Source organism: Mustela erminea, chromosome 7 (genome assembly GCF_009829155.1).
Source record: "Mustela erminea isolate mMusErm1 chromosome 7, mMusErm1.Pri, whole genome shotgun sequence".
Lineage (NCBI taxonomy): Eukaryota > Metazoa > Chordata > Mammalia > Carnivora > Mustelidae > Mustela > Mustela erminea.
Genome location: NC_045620.1, coordinates 90,143,411 through 90,157,071, shown reverse-complemented (window position 1 = coordinate 90,157,071; position 13,661 = coordinate 90,143,411). Strand labels below are relative to the sequence as shown.

General features: G+C 45.8%; 1 protein-coding gene across 3 annotated transcripts in view; it reads left to right on the top strand.

The window, feature by feature from the left end:
- Positions 1–13,661, top strand: part of EXOC6B (exocyst complex component 6B) — a 615,706-nt gene that overhangs the window by 581,049 nt on the left and 20,996 nt on the right. The window lies entirely within an intron of this gene.

Genomic DNA, 13,661 nt, shown 5'->3' with positions numbered 1-13,661 from the left:
AGATGGCATATTTATTAACTTAAATATGTTGGCCTGGACCCCCAACTAACTTAAAGACTCCTTGAGGAGAGAGGTAGTATCTGCTCTTTTCTTTGTAGTCCTTATAGCATTTTGTACGATGGCAAATGAGAGAAAATACTCAGCAAAAGGTGGTTGATAATATCTGTAGACCAACCAAAGAGAATTAAGGAAGAGGCTGATAACAAGCAAAGACTTAGGACCCAAAAGAACAGCACACCCTGGAGATGGCAGCTGCAGATACCCAGCAAAGGAAAGCCTTACAATTTGCAGTAGTTTTTTTTTCTTTTTTTCTTTTTTAATGTGTGCCTGGGTAATCTGTGCCTAGCGTCTTCATTAGTCATATCACAATTGAATGTAAAGAGCAACAATATGAAAATGTCATCACTGAAGACCAAAATTAAACACCATGTATTTTAAGACAGAGGGACTGCCCTGATTATGGCCATGGGTAATTATGTAAGAGCATATTTTAATGCCCACAGTTGTATTTTCTCTCTTTATTTTTTATTAGATTTTATTTATTTATTTGACAGAGAGAGAGTGAGAGAGAGAGCACAACCAAAGGGAATGAGAAGCAGAGGGAGGAGGAGAGGGAGAAGCAGGTCCCTGCCAAGCAGGGAGCCAATGCAGAGCTTGATCCCAGTACTCTGGGATCATGACCTGAGCCGAAGGCAGAGGCTTAACCCACTGAGCCATCCAGGTGCCCCTTTTAAGCAGATTCTTGATTTTAACATCCAAGGTACAAGTTATGGCGTTCCTTCTCTAATGTAGACATAAGCCTTTACGTCAGGCAACACTGCAGGGATCAGACATGGAACTAGAGCCCAGTTTTTAGACAAGTCACTTGTTCTTTTCTGCCACGAGCATGTCTCTGCTGAGGGTCTTTGGCTAAAACACATAGAACTTCCGACAAAGTACAGTACTCTTCTTCTGGGGAGGGCAGGGCACTGAAATGGAGAATCTAGGGAGGTTCTGAAGATACCAGGCTGAACTTTGCTTCTTTAGGAGCCTGAAAAATTAAGAATGAAGTTTTTGTGGGGAGAGGGGAACAGTAGGATAGAAAGAGCTCAGGGGCATTTACTTGTCAATTTCTAGTCATTGTTCCCCATTGATGAAGGGAGAAACAACTGAGCAGACTAAAATTGTTCAAGCTACTTCAGGTAACAAGATTGTATCTTTAACTCCTATCTTTAACTACTTGTTAAATTGTTCAAGCTACTTCAGGTAACAAGATTGTATCTTTAACTCCTAGTGTTCATTCGATACAAGTTACCACGGAGGAAAGAGAAAGAGCTATGGTTGCAAGGTTAAAATCCAAGAGAAAAGCATCTGAATGCTTGGAGAGTGACAGTGGAAGATAAGAGACGTGTACAGAGCTTTCCATCTGGGGGTGGTGGGGTGAAGGGTACAGGCACCCTGGGCCCACTGGAACCCACTGAGGTTCCACTGTATGCCGTTCTGAGGTGCAGGGGTGGGGTCTTAGGATCTAGAAAAAGATTAAGATGGGAACAGGCATCCCTTTGGTTACTTTGTAAACCAATCTTCCCTCATTCAGATTGTTCCAGTTGAAAAGTAGGAGAACTCACAGCCAATAAGTTAGGTGATATTTGTTCCACAAAATGAGAATATAGCTGAAAACATTTTGTGAATTACAAAGGACCATCTAAACATAAGCTATCACTCTCCTTCCAAAGGGTTCCAGGTATTTTCAACATGTTCTCCTGATTTGCATTATGTTTATGAGATTAGAAAGAGTGCAGAGAAGCATGGAATTTCATAGTAGAATAGAAACCATCAAGATAATAAATGTAAAGATTTTTATTCCATGAGATAGCCCCACTCGTGTTTCTGGAAAATGCTCATCTCTGCTGTGTTTAGGCATTTCCATTCAAAAACATTCTGATACCTGCTAAGGGGAGAATAAATTGATACTCCATTCTGGAGTGCAGTTGATCAGTGAGTGGCAAAAGCTGTGACCTGGAATTCTGCCTCCAGGATTTTCTCCTCCGTCAAATCAGCATCGTTGTGGTTAACATTTGTCGTACATTCACCATGTTCTAAGGGCTGTGCATGAATCAAGTCTTTCAATCCACACAGCAACCCTATGTACTGTTATCATCCCCATTAAGTAGATGATGAAACTGGATGATAAAGACGTTAGATAATTTGCCCGAGGTCACAAAGTTAGTAAGTGGAAGAGCTAAGAATTTAACTTAATATGTCCAGATCCAGGGTCAACACTTTGAACCATGGTACTATATTGTAACTTGTGTTACTTCCTAAGGAGACAGTGAAGAAATGCACAGAGATGTATACTCATATTCAAATATTTCATCAAGGCATTGGGTGACATGGGGAAGTATTGGGGATGGAGGGAACCAAAATACCTACCAGTGAGGGGTATGTTCATTTCATATGGCAATAGATGCTGTTGAGTCTTTTTAAATGATGACATTTATCTATAAAGATGTTTACATGTAGAAGATGTCTGTGCTGTTAGTGGAGATAAATCAGTTTTTGAAAGCATGTCTAATGTGCTCTATTTTTGGTGAGAAAAAAGTCTTGAAAGTTCGATTCCAAATCCTTGCCAATTAGTATTACTGGGAGATGAGATTATGGGTGATAATTGGCCCATTATGCTTTTTTTGAGTTAAGGAAGTTTTTCCTGATTTTTTTTGAAAAAGAGTATTTAGTTTTTATTCAGAAAATACACAATAAAGCTCCATCATTTTGAGGGAAAAATAAGCACAGAAGAAGTCGAGTTCATCTACTCTCACTTAACATACATATTCCTTACACCCTTTACTCCTGCACATTCCACTAAGGAACAGCTTTCCTCCTTAGAAAATGTTTCCTTGCTTTGTACATAGAGAGCTTTCGTTGGCTTCTGGGGGGCTTGGTCATGAAGGTACTGAGGTTCCTCTGTGTGCCGTTCAATATATTAAGCATTGCGAATCTCAGACCTCAGAGAATTGACTTTCTATTCTGGGATGTACAAACATAAAACACTTGGGTTTCTCTCTATATCAACATCTGGCTTACTGACATAATCAGCTATTCAGCTGTGAGGGACAAACAGTTGGAAGAATAGAAAAACATGTGACATAGAGCTTCCTGTGCCCCGTAAACAGTGAGCACAAACAGAGTTCGGAGACAGGGGAAGGGGGAAATCTCAGAGGCTGATAGCAGTATTCATGGTTTCCTAGAGGGGGTGAGGGCTTACGCAAACCTTGAAGGATGGTGGGAAAAGGAGGAGGACGTTCCATTCAATCTTGCTCACATGAACTTTTGTAGATTTCCTTAATTCTGTGGTTTAACGATTCTGCTCTCACGTTTCAAGATCACTGAGTCAGGTAGGCCTGGATTCAAATTCTGACTTCCTTGCTCATGAGCAGTGTGACTTTGAGCAGTGGCTCGCCTGTTCCAGTGCCTCAATTTCCTTATCTTTAAAGTGGGCGTAGTAATCTCGTCCTCCTAGAAGAGCATTAAATGAGAGGGTGCCAGTAAAGCGTTGACTTTTGTATCTGGCTGGCTTTCAGCTCTCAACAGATGTAACTTATTGTGCTTCTCCCTCCACCCCCCCCCCCCCATATTTCCACCCAATAGCCTAATCTCATATTTTCTAACTCTTGGCACAGATTTGCCTTTCTTCCTATTGCGCCTGCCTTCCTGGTTCCTAGCTGCCCGGTGGAGTCTCTGTGTCACTGCCCTCGGTGCTACCTGGGTGACGACGTGGTTGTTTGCCTGCCTGCGGACTGCTGGCTTCAGTACAGCTCCTGTTTGCTCTCAGCTTTCCCCTAACCGCCCTATCCCAGCTCCTGGCCTTGCCGCCACACACGGAACTGGCACGGAGAACAAGCACCTGTTCTCTCCCTTCGCTAAGTCCTGAGCAGAGCTTTGAATGCAGGTGGGCCCTGGGACCAGAGGCCGCCTTCAGAACTCCTTTGCCAGACTTAACTATCCCCAGTACCATCCTGGATCCGTGGCCTTTTCTCTTCCCAGCTCGGTTCTGCGTGTCAGAGGGAACGCCTGAGCAGTCCCAAAGGCTGTTGTCTGACTCCTGGCTGATTCCGATTCGTGAGAGCAGAAGCCGAGCTAAGCCCTCGGCTGCTTTCCTCATTGGAGGGACCCTGTGCTTTGCTGCTTTTCTGGACAAGGCCTTGCCAACTGGAGAAACAATGAGCCTCTTTAGCGCCCCTGTCCCTGCCATGGGGTAACCAGAGACCGAACGATTCCTTTCCAAAGGTGACTCTGCTGGCCAGAGCCTATCACCTCAGTCTGGGCTTCCTGACCACTTTTTACAATTCTTTTGGATCAAATAGAGCACTCCGTGGCCTTTTCTGGTTATAGAGGTCTCATTGTTTAAGGGGCGGCACAGGCCTTGTGCAGGCGTGTCTTGGCTTTGGGATCTTAGAAGGTTTCAGCAAACGTTACTTCAGTGGAACATCCATTTCCCCCCTACTTTCAGCATAAAACAGTGAATCATAGAAAGAAATGTTCTGAAGTCATCTGGTCAGTCTCCTGGGCACAGCTACAGGGTGTTTCCTTCGAATACGGTCTAGTCTTTGTCCAGTCTCCATTTAAATATCCCAGATGTTAGGCCGTCCTCATCTCTCATAGCTGCTCAAAGAACAAAATGAAGCAGGCTTTCCCGCAGCCGTCTTTCCCCCATGGGCCGCCCGGTCAGCCTGCCCCACACCCTGGGGCCAACCCCGGGGAGGGCGCCTCTCTCTCCCAGGCAGGGATACCCTTCAAGAAGAGGCAGGAGCGAGGGCAGAACACGTTTGTTGCTTCACCTGCAGACGTTGAGATTGCCTGGCAATGGGACTGGGGACACCTCGGCCGTTTTGTTGAGTTTGGGGCTTTAGAAGTCTTCTGGAGCTTTAATTTCTCTCCCAGGGCCAAATTTCTTTGCCCTTCTTTCTGGGACACCTATGCAATGTGTTCTCTTTTGTTCCGAGCTGTGAAAAGGAACTGTTTGTTTGACGACGAGTTTCCCCTTTTTGAGCTCCCCCCACCCTAAACCCATTGCTCTCTTCCTCTCCCAAAGAAGAAAGAGGAAAGCAAGCCACAATAATACTTCTGTAAATTTATGGCCACTCTGTAATGTTTAATCACAGCTACGTGACTGGGGGCTTCAGAGCAGGCGTACAAGTTCAGCGCAAGGTGAATCTTGTCTGAGATAATCTGAAAGTTCATTCAGAGGTGAGGGCAGCAGCCTCTCGCAGACGAGTGAGGTTAACAGGAGGTCACCTGCTTTTTTTTTTTTTTTTTTTTTTTTGTTCTGGTCTTCTCCCCTTTAATGTGTAAACAAAGGGAAAATGTAACTTCCAATGAACTTGGCATATGTTGTGCTCACGCTAATCTTGGCCTGGCCAACTGTAAACAGTCCAATATCCTGTGGCTGAGCCTTTCCACCCATTCTCTGCCTTTTGGAGAGCATGAAGAAACACCCACAGAAAGGCAAAGACTAGCGCCTCGTGGAGGCAGCCCGGGTGCCCCCAAGAGCTGCAGGGACCCCAGGGGAGGCCCGAAGGAAGACCTCAGGCAAACGTGCTTGCTCTGATGCATTCAAGGCCCCGGGACCCAAGGCCTCCTGAGACGCTGTCTCACAGCCGTCAGTCAGCACACATTTATGTTTTCTGCTCCACCACACAGTCTAAACACTCGAGAAAGTAAACCTGGACAAGCCTGTAAGGTGCTTCCAGGCTGAGACGTGCAAGCCCCTTTGATCTGGCCTACGAGGTAAGGGGGTGAAGGAGAGGGACTTTGCTGGTATCCAGACAAAGCTGAAGACTGTTCGGGGACAGAAGCCTGTCCCAAGTTGCCCTCAATTGTCCAGCTGTGCTTTGGTGGGACATCCCATTTGCAGAGATGCTTCTGGGCCAGAGAATTCCAGAAGCTTCCAGAATCACTTAGTATGAACAGGAGGGGGTCCCACAGCCTGGGCATCCACAGGTTACAGAGCAGTGGCCACTTGATGATTTCGAGCAACTCTGATTTGCTATAACCCAATTTCTTGGCAGTCCAGAGCCTCTGGACCGGTGCAGGCATGCTCTGGGAACATGCCTCCACTGTACCTCCGTAGCCCTCTCGGAAATGTGGGATGTAATTAGTACTCCAGCAGCCAGAGTGGGAATGATTTCTTAGGGAACTAGCTGTGGCAAGTGTGACCTCTCAAATCAGCTTCTAGAATCCCTTACTCATTTGAGTATTTAGAGAAGGTGGGCTTTTCCCCCCTTCACCCTACACAGGGCCATGTTAGCCGTGTGGGGCGGTAGAGACAGTCCAGGCATATGGAGCAGCCAGGAAGACAGTGGAATTCTCTTTGTGCTTTGCTCGGTACCACTCTGTGCCCAGGAAATAGGAGCTTCCATGACTCTGCTCAGCCCTGAGCATTTCATAGTTAACATAGGACAAGACCTGTGCCAGGTGAAGGCAGAGAAAAGCTAGGTCCTGCCCTTAGGATCTCCCCGAGGAGGCAAGACCAGTAGAATGATTAGGAGTTTAAGAAGGGCTGTGATACTACCCAGTGAGAGACCATGCCTGGTGCGATTGAAGAAGGCTGCCGCTTATACTTCTTTTTTTTTTTTTTTAAGGAGGACACGGGAGGGATGAGCACTGGGTGTTATACGCAACGAATGAATCATTGAACACTTAAAAAAAAAAAAGGCTTCTTCTTAAGGATCTCTTTAGAAAGGGAGGGATCTGGATTGAACAAAGAGAAAGGGTCAGATATTCCAAATCAGAGAGCAGCGCGGGTGGAGTTGTGAAGGCCGAAATCGGTTGCTGGGCCTGTCCTTTTCTCTTCCCCCTAGTCCTCCTCCTCATCCTCCTTCATCTCCGTCATCCCCGACCTTCTCTTCCTCATCACTAGCAGTTACTGAGCACTTACTACATGCCAGGCACTGTGCTGAGCACTTTCCCAGGGTAAGCTGTTATTCTGTCCACCTTGGAGAGAGGTTGGTGTCTTGCCCGGTGGCTCAGGAAGAAGATAGGCCTGCGGAAACCCTGAGCTGAACACAGCTCCCAGGTAGAACGCAGAACGACTGGGGGCTGACTCGGCCCTGCCCCACACTTGTCTGTGCCTGGAGGATTCCCCAGCTCTTCCGCAAGCCCAGCATTGTAGAGTGTCTGCCCTTGAGATCCATAGAGGGGACAGGGGCAAGTGTGGATCTCTTTAGCTGCCACAGAGCATGCCCTCAGGCGAGGAATGGGACTGGATGACCAGATGGTGGTGATTTGCCAGGACCCCATGGTACCTCCTTTGGGGGGATTTTTTTGGTAGACGTGGGAGAGATCTCAGGTGAAAGGGTAAATTGTTTTTCCCCCAGCTTGATCGTGGCATGTAAACTGTGGGTGGTCCCCTCTAAAAAAACCACAGTTTATAATCTGGCCCTCCTTTAAGGTCCCCGCAGGAACTCTGCTCCCAGGAGCGAGCCACAGGGACAAATGCTAAACTGGAGGCTGTCCCCTGCCCCGGCTCTCAGAGAGTATGGATACCGTGGCTCTGGGGTCAGGACAGGGGAGTTGTAGCTTGGAAGAGCGCCAGGGGCTCTAGTTGACAACATTGAAGCAAAAAGGCCGATAAGTTTGATTGCTTTAAAGTTCACGAAGGGTAATGTTTAGTTGCTTTTTAAAAAATCTCTTTGAATGATAATACTCCCTGTGATAATAGTGCTAGTAAGTATAATAACACTGCGAAATTTCCAAGTGCTTTCACTGACTTTATCTTTCTTCGTACCCTTATGTAATAAATTGGAGCAGATTCTTAACAAAGGCACGTAACTGATTGAGAAAATGAGTCAGAAACCTATACTGATTCAAGAGCGCCGGGACAAGCCTGACTCTGACCCAGGGGAGATGCAAATAAGGATCTCGCGTTGGCTAAAGGCTCCCAGGCAATCGCAGACGAAAGGCCTTTTTGCTCTGGCCAGACAAGGAATTGGAAGACCAAGCTTGTCTGTGCAGAGTGGGAGAAGTAAACTCTCCATCCTGGGACCCCCAGGAATGATACCTAACTCCCCCCAAGAAGGCTTCTTTCTTCTCCTCATGTCTCCTTCCACCCAATTTGCACACTAACTAATGGGCACTTGGGTGCTTTTTGGAAGATTTCAGAGCGTCTCTTCCCATTCTGGGAACTAGAGGACAGGAGCTGTAGAAGCAGAGCTGGTCCTTCTCTGCCTCCCTCAGTCCACCTCAGATCCTCTTGACAATCCTGCAGGGACTTCGTGCCCCATTCCCGGAGACTCCAAAATGGGGATATAACTTTCTGTGCTCACTATTGAGACAGGAAATATTTTGTGTTTATCTTAATTCTGGTCAGAGTGGGCTTCATGACCTCAGGTTTACTGTTTCTCTTTCTTTATTCTTCTGCTTGCTCTTTCCCAAGAAGAGAGAGATTTCCTTTTAATCATTTCATTGAGAGTCTTGGCCTAGACCGGTCATACGAGTTCTCTCTGTGCTGCTTGCTATGGTATCAAATGCTGGGGTATTTCTGAAGTGGGCCCACTACGTGGCCTTTTGTATGTCACTGCAGATACAGCCGGTGGTTTAAAGATCTCAGCATGCTTGCCTAGCATCTGCCACTTCCTGGGTACAGGCAAGTGCTCCCCTTGGGAGACTCCCCGGTCAGCCGGACACACAATCATACAAATTCCCAGCGCCGAGTCGATAACGTACATCGTAGCGTATTTAAGTCTATTTCCAGCATGGAGGATGACATTTGGCAGGTAGAACCAAAACTAGGTTTCCACGGATCAACATGGAGAGATCTTGAAAACATAATATTGAGTGAAAAAAGGCAAATTGTGAACATTGCCTACAATATCGTGTATGTAAACTAAAGCACAAAACCTTACCAAATATTGTTTCTCTATCAAAAGCATAAAAATCCTGTAGGGGATACATAACAAAATCAGACAGGCAAAAGGGACAGAGGAAGGGAAGGAGGATTTCACCTTCGCTTACAATGTTTCAGTCCTTTAAAACAAAGGAGGATTGAAAGGAAAGTAGACAAATCATTAACATCTGTTCACTAGGGGTAAAATAGATTTTATATTCTTTTCTTACTTTTTTTAAATAAAAAAAAAAATCTCCCTTTCCTTCTCCACCTCTCTGTGCATCTGACTTGTATTCTGGTCTCAGGAATTCTGGTTCTCCACCAGCTGATTAAATTGCTGCTCGTAGTAGAAAGAAGAGTGGGCTACAAGTCACATACTTCTGTTCTAACCCCAGCCCCATTCATGGTGGCTTCTGCACATTATCATGAATCTTTCTGGACCTCAATTTCCTCCTCTGTGAGGTGAAGGAGTGGTGCTTTTCTCCACAATTCCTCCCAGTCTGCCACTTTAGCAGCCTCATTCCTGCTAAGTGATGAGAACGACTCTCTCTGTCCCATAGCTATTTACGTCCTAATAACGAATTCTCCAGATTGCGAATCTTAGAGCGGGAAGGGACACTGATGGCCACTGGTAGTCGGTAAAAATTATCTTGAGAGGAGTCGCGCTTGGCAGTAGGACTGACTGCTGGTGACACAGCCAGGCTCTAATGCTGTCCTTCTATCTTCTACTTTGGAATCTGAAAACCCCTCACAAGGCAAAGGAATACATTTAAAGCTAGCAAAGGAAAGCAGGATGGAGAAAGGTGTGTTACCAGCCAAGAGATAACATAGAACAAACTGAAAAAGTTGGGTGTCCAGACTGTTTTTATGAAATGCCAGGCTGAATTCCAGCAAAAATTGTTCCTCCCTAGAATGAGAATTCTGAGAAGTAATATTGTGACAGTTTCTGACATGAGGACAATTTTAGAAGGAGATTCTGATAGAAGAGGGAGGATATTTGCGGTGGAGTTAGGTAATTCTAAGGTTTCGTGAGCCGTAACTGATTCTGGTCACATCGGACCTGCTGTGGCCTCCGGCCACCCTTCCTCTCTGTCTACAAAATTCATGGTGAGCCAACACAATGCAAAAGGCAAGACATATCTTTCCACCTCCTGCAGAGTTGAAGCAAAAGATAGGTGCCGAGAACCCGGAGCCATATTGATTCAGCTGCTTTTGTTGGAAATGAGAATAGTCATGGGGCCACCTGCCTGATTTGTCCGTTTGTATGCCTGGTTCCCGGGGAAATGGATTTTGAAAACTGCCTCTCACTCATGGTTGAGTCTTCCCTGCCTCCTTGCAACAGTCCGTCAGCCTCCCATCCTCCTGTCGGATCTGATACAGAGGCCAACCTTCTCTCTGCTGTCCTGCTGCTGCCGTCCTAGCCCAGGTCCTCTTCACCTCACATCTTCCTGCCTGAAAACATTCTCCTCAAGGCTATTGATCCAACAAATAGACTGCTAATGAAATATTACCACTCTCCTTGGAATAGAAAAAAATTTTCTTAAATCCTTACACTGTCAATAGTCTACTACCTCTTCAGTCTTCCCACTGCTACTCCTTTATGGGACACTTCCGCTCAGCCAGATTGTACACCGGGTTGGGCCATGCAGAGAGGCCCAAAAGAGAATGAAGAGAAGGGCCCCGTCTGGGGAATCACATTGCCCTGCCTCCGAGTCCTGACTCTATCACTTTCTGAATAATGTTCCTTTCAACCCCTTGTTTTAACCTTTGGGGACCTTCATTTCTTCATCTGTAAAATGAGATACCTACCCATCCAGGCTGTTGATTTTCCTGGGGATTCAATGAAATAGGTAAGATGCCCAGCCCAGTATCTGTCACATAGTAGGTATTCAAGAAATGTCTAGTTTCTTCTGCCTTTAAACAAGTCTCATCTACTCCCGTTTCTGCACCGTGGTAGCCATTAATCTCTTGTTTGAAATTCTCTCTTCTCTGTCTAAACTATGCCCATCTTCCCTTGCTCTGAGCACATACTGTACTCACTCTCTGGGCCCTTCATTTGGCTCTCAAGGGCCAGAACCATCCTCACTAGCAATTTTTATCAAATTTATTTAATCCCATCTATTTCCAAAATGGTCTTGAGGTAGCTCATTAAAATGGTATATTACTATAACTAGGAAAATAGAATTGAATGGGAAGAAAGAAATTTATAGACAAGGGAAATAACAAATATACCAACCCCAAGAGGACCAGGACTGTGACCTTAGTAGGAACTAGTGTTTACTTAACATAGTCTTTGGAAGGCAGAAGAACTCTTCTGAAATTGGAGTTTCTAGAGGGAAAACAAATATAAAGGACCCCTTGATAGTTGAGAATCACTTTTCTCGTGCTTCTTTGCTTGGTCTACAATTTGGCAGTGGACTCTGAGTAGCAATTTTATTCCATCTCCTGTCCCTCAAACCCAGGACAAAATAGGTTTTAACCAAATACATATCCAATTGCACTAAGGGTCTTCAGAAGTTGGCTCTCTAGGCCAAGCTTTTGGTCCAGACCCAAGCATGTTTCCCAGACCATTGAGATTCTAGTGTATTCTAAACTTGCCCAGGGTATCAGGACATTCCCAGCTTTACTGCCCTATAATGTTAGATGTATTTTTTATTCCTACCATAAAGTTCCCAGGCTGTAATTTGTAATGACTCATATAAGGCAAGAAGTAATTTTTTACAACTAAAATTTCTTAATTTATCCGTTTATAGAAGAAAGCCCAGACCACTGTCATTATGGATGTTGGATAGAGAGTGTTTCCTGCAGGTGACCTAACCAGTGTCTCCAAACTTTTTTGATTGGCTGCCACTCCTGGCAAAAAGTCTTAAGGACTCACCCCTTATATTTGTGTATATAACAATTTGTGAACAATTTATTACAATTAGATGCTGAATATCTACAAAAGGAGATTCCCACACCTACCGCGCCCCTCCCCATCATTACCTTCGGAAGTCGGCTTCTGCGTAAGCCCATGTGAGTGTACACACTCATTCCTGTCATTAATATTTCAAGGCACAATATGTACTTAGGCTGAGTCACGTTCATTATTTACAATAGGGGATGCAGATCCTATGTTAAATAGCCTCTTTAATAATTTCAGATTTGGAGGGCTGCTTTATCAAACCTGATTAGCTCATCACCGTGTTTACTTTAGAATGTGGATGAGAAAGAGCTTGCACAGGACAGAGACTGGTGAGCCCTGCCATTTCCTTGGTGTTTGCTTATATTCACCCTGTTAATGTTAAACCTTCAGTCCAGAGTACCCTTGCAGGGGGTGCGGCTTTAAACCACTTACCCATTTGGGCCAGAGAGGGAGGGTGTTTACATAAAAACTCAACCGTGTGGGTCCTAATCCACTTACCTAAGAACCTCGAACAAATCACAGTACGTTGAAGGAGAGAGAGCACCGGCCCACAGCTCGTGGCTCCTTCTCCCACGACATTTGGGGCAGCAGCTCCATCCAAAGCCCACACCCTCCTGCCTTCCCCACCCCGACCAGGGGCAAGTCTGTCAGCCCGTGGCGAAGGCTTCCCGTCCTCTCCTGGAACATGGATGTACAGTATGGTTGTGATCAAGCCTGATAATAGGTTTTCCTTCTGCCCCTGCAGCAGGACAGATGCTGTCATCCATGAGAAATGACCTTACAGGACAGTCTCTGACAAAGGGATGCTTGGTGTTGGCATTTTTATTTGGGAGTCTCCCCCCAGGCATGAGCTGATGACAATGGGAAAGCCTTAAGCCTCCCTGGCTTTCTTTTTCTCTTCACCAAGGTAGTCTCAGAGGTGAAGAGTTTAGATAGCAAACCTATAAACCCACATTTATGAGGCATATAAATATTTCTCAGAGTGACGTTCCCTTTCAGGGGAAGCTGCTGATGTGCAGTGGGTCTCTGATAAAGAGCTTAATGAGGCCTCCCCCTCCCCCCGCCCCGTGCCTGGCAGCTGGGCTGGTGGAAGAGCAGGGGACCTCATGGCCACTACTGGCCCCTTCTCCTCCCCTCACTCAACCGGGGGGGAAAAAAAAAAGAGCAGGAGGTCAGATCTTTCTGGAAGGCCCAAGAAGCCTCTTGAGTGGCCAGTGTGGTAAAACTCAGGTATAAGCCGGGTCCCTTTAGCCTGTAGAGATCCAGAGAAACTCGGTGCCTCTCCCCATTCCAGTTCCCTGGCCTATGGAAAATCCTGCAGCCTTCTTCAGATTTCTGTGAATCGCTAGAAACCTCCAGTCTTTCCTGGGCTCCCATTTCCATGGCGCAGTTGTGCAGATTGCAGTGTGAAACTCAGCCTCTTTGAGTTCCCCCAAGAAATAAATATATAACCCATCCACCCAAGCAATTGAGAACAGAGTTGATTTGACCAAAGATTAGGATTGAGGACATGGCTTGCTAAGAGAGATTTATATCCCGTACTACACAGCAAACAGCTTTAGAACAGGCACTAATCAGACATCCCAGCTCTTCAAAATCTTTTGGGGCCATAATACCAGTAGGAACTTCCCTCTTGGCCCTTCTTAAACGTGTTGGTGAAGTCCCCTCTCTTCAGATCAGCTCCCTGCCTCTCGAGAGCCAGCGGAACAAATTCCTTCCCTCTCCTTACAAAGCGAGACACAAACCCATTTTTCTGCCTTAAAAGAATTCTGATGCCAGATGTTAAGATAATAAAGTTTTTTTGCCCCCTCATTACAATCGGAAGGATTTCCATGAAGCCAGTTTCTTTCTGTCTTTTCTTTAATTTAGGAGATATTAGACGTGTCTCGTCTG